The sequence below is a fragment of the Kryptolebias marmoratus genome, linkage group LG12 (assembly GCF_001649575.2).
Source record: "Kryptolebias marmoratus isolate JLee-2015 linkage group LG12, ASM164957v2, whole genome shotgun sequence".
Classification (NCBI taxonomy): Eukaryota; Metazoa; Chordata; class Actinopteri; order Cyprinodontiformes; family Rivulidae; genus Kryptolebias; species Kryptolebias marmoratus.
Window position 1 is genome coordinate 19422895 of NC_051441.1, and position 3646 is coordinate 19426540.

Here is a 3646-nt window from a genome sequence, read left to right on the forward strand (position 1 = left end):
TGGGACCCTCCTTTATCAGCGGCGCATATGCGTGTGTGTGTGTGTGTGTGTGTGTGTGTGTGTGTGTGTGTGTGAGAGAGAGAGAGAGAGAGAGAGAGAGAGAAGATGCGTTGGCAGAGTTAACCAGCCTCACCACCATAAAGGATGGAAAGCCGTCAAACTGTCCTCTCCCGTGTGCCTGGACACTTTTTTCTTTTTTTTCTTTTTTTTTTGTTACCTCATCCTCTTGATTTCTGCCCTAATATGGACATTAACAGGAATATGTCCCCCCCCCCCACACACACACACTCAGTGGAGGAGGGGGAAATTCAAGGAACTGATGAGCCGCTGAGACAACACAAAGTACAGTCTCAGTTTAGCCCCCTCTTTTTTTATTTTGTAAAACAAGTCTGATGAAGATAATTTCAAAATGAAAATCTCCTGATGAGTTAAGTTCAAATAAAACTAAATTTGAAATAATTTAAATTCAAATTTACGTAATGGCAATAATTCCGGAGATGTTGGCTTTCAGTAACTGTGGCCCCCTGAGCAATTTGATTGAATAGCGCTCCTCTAAAATTCGTCCCTTTAATAGAACATTTCAACCATTTTTGATTTAAAATGATTTTTAAAAGTGAGCCCTTATTTAGCTAGCCATCAGCCAAACCTGGAAGAAGACTTTTGACTCTTTCTCTGTGGTCCGTTCTTGACTGATGTCACAGCTAATAAGGTGCTAACTATTGATAGCTAATTAACAGAACATTATGTCCAAAAAATGACCTGACTATCCCTTGAAGATAGGAAATTTCTGCTTTGGAAGTGGATTTGCTCAGTGTAGCCATTATAACATTTACACCATCACATTCAGGTTACACAGTTGTTTCAGCATAAATATTATAAAAATTCCTGACGGAACCGTTAGCTAGCTGCTCGTGCCACCATTTGCACCTGCAAATAATCCATGTAAATAACTGTGTAATGCAAAATCCACAGCAGTTCAGAAGTTTATAATGTTGGGTTTGCATTAACTACGATGAAATTTTGGAGACTGAAGTTAATTGAAGCCATAAGTTGCAGATCTGTTGCGAACACCATGAAGAATACTGTTGCAAGTAGCTAACAAAGTGCTATAATTGTATATGAAAAAAAATACAACAAACTTTCATGCTAATGACATGTTGGCACGCTACATCACAATGTTTACAACATCTGTAATACAGCATGGCCAATGTAAAACCATTTATTTAAGTCAGCAATGGAAATCGAAAGCCTAGTGTGGTTAGCTAATTTAATACCAGTCAATAAAAATGTTGGATAAAAATTATATTACTTAATCCAAAAATATTCCAATTTTTGATATTTATAGCACTTGATTGCTATATCATATTATTATGTTATTAGAAGAATTTAGTCTTGTCTTTGATGAGTGTTCAGATTAGATGATGTCATTGTTCAGACCATTTGACTCATATGCGCTTCAAAAAACAGTTGTTTAAAGACAGTATGTTATGTGTTAATGAGCCAGTTGATGTTATAAAAAGGAGTTTGGTCCCTTCTCCTGACTCCCTCCCATCCAACAGGTTAGCATCTTAAGATATATGTGAGCTGTTCCTTCGAGAGGGGGATACTGTCATGGTCTGTGGAACTTGATGCCCTTTAATACCCGGTTCCTGCTTTTATCTGTTTTAGATTTGGTCTCCTTGCACATGATTTGGGTTTTGCAGCCCCTGATCTGTGACATGAATGTTCATGTTCAAATGAAGGAAACACGGATTCTGTGTCATGAAAATATTCTTTTCCTTTGTCTTTCCTGCTTTCTGTGGTTTCACTATAGCCTTGTTATCCATTTAGTTTTCAGTTTCCATTTGTTTACTGAGACTCTTTTGACTTCCACTGTTTATTCTTCATGTTTTCACCTGTCCATGCTGCTTTGTTTATTCCTCGTTTGTTTGGGGTTATTTAGATTAGCAGGATACTTTGCCTGAGCTTTCTGCGGTGCTTTCTGTTCCTAGAGTTCATTTGAATAATAATTTTCTTTAACCTCCTGCCTCCTGTGTTCTGAGACTAGTGTTTAAAACACCTAAAGTGATGACATGTTGTAGTTTAGTCATCGTTCTATACTTTTTATGACAGGAAAGAGCCTGTTACCAGTTCAGTCACTGTCAGGTCTTCTTTACCATGCTGACATTCACTCCCAGCTTCATATAAGTTGTACATGTTAAAGGTGTCAGGTAATTTCAGTTATATTTATGTTATTGAACCATTTTCCATTAGATAGGCAATTTGATGTACTTTGGCTGCCAATGTGCACACTGGGAGCAAAGGTTTTCCCGGCCATTTTGCAAGTTACTTTATGTGAACGTGGGAAATGACCGGGAAAATGTCTGTCTCACCATTCTAGAAAAAAACCCTTAAAAGATTCTATTTTCTCTTGAATCTTATTGATTTCCAGCAGCAGCAGGCAGAGGTTCAGCTAAAGAAATGTTCAGCTCAGACAGCTCTTTTCATTGTATTAAAGGAAAGTGGGGAAAGCCTGGAGGATTACATTACAGCCATTATACAGTTGTAGGCTTTACAATTTCAGTAACTCAGATCAATGACTTCCATCTTTAGTTTCACTTCTTGATGGCCAGGCATGACCAGGCAAATGCACAAATAAAAACTGGTCTTTAAACTTTCAGTTGGCTTTTGATTTTCAACGATTGTTATTATTGAACCTAGATATTTAAAACCGAATGCAAATAACCATCAGTTTTTCTGTGTAAAAGTGTATTAAATAGCATTCAATCTGAGGGAAAACTGATTATAAATGATCTAAAACATCTTTTAAACAGGAGGTTTGAGATTAGGATCTAAGTTTTAGGTTTCACAAGGCAAGAATTTGGACATTTTAGACAACTTTGAGAACCAATTTTGATTTGAAATTTAGGTCAGAAGAATATTAACAATTCTATCAAATAGATTAGTTTGAGGAACTTTCAGATTAGAAATTAGCATTTTTTAAAATCTGCTTGCATCACCTTAAAATGTCATAACCAAACCCAAACATTGCTTTTCTCATCATCAGGAGGGAAGACTTTGAGGGCGCCTTACTGGATCGAGGCTCTGTGGTCAACTATCACTCTGTCTTACTGAGTGACTCCAGAGAGGTTGATTGGACCTCAGCAGAACCACGGAGAGCAAGCAGGTTGAGGCCGGCCGGCAGCTCTTCCGAGCGGACCGCAACCAGCTGTCCGGTAAAGCACGGGGAGGCGGCTTATGCGTCTACATAAACAAAGGTTGGTGCACGTGTTGGTAAAGAGCCACTGCTCTGAGGCGACAGAACAACTGACTTTAAAGTGTCGGCCACACTATCTGCCTCGGGAGTTTACGGCTGTGTTCGTCACTGCTGTTTACATAGCACCAGATGCTAAGGCTAACAACGCGCTGGAGGAGCTACATGACAACATCAGCTCGCTTCAGAACAAGCATCCGGCGGCGTTTTACGTGGTGGCAGGAGACTTTAATCACGTGAAACTGACGGACACATTGCCGAGGTTTTTCCAGCATGTGAACATTCCAACACGGGGAAATAACACACTCGACCGTGTTTACACCAACGTGAGAGACGCATACAGAGCCGTGCCCCGCCCCCACCTCGGGCTCTCCGACCACATTTCCATCATGA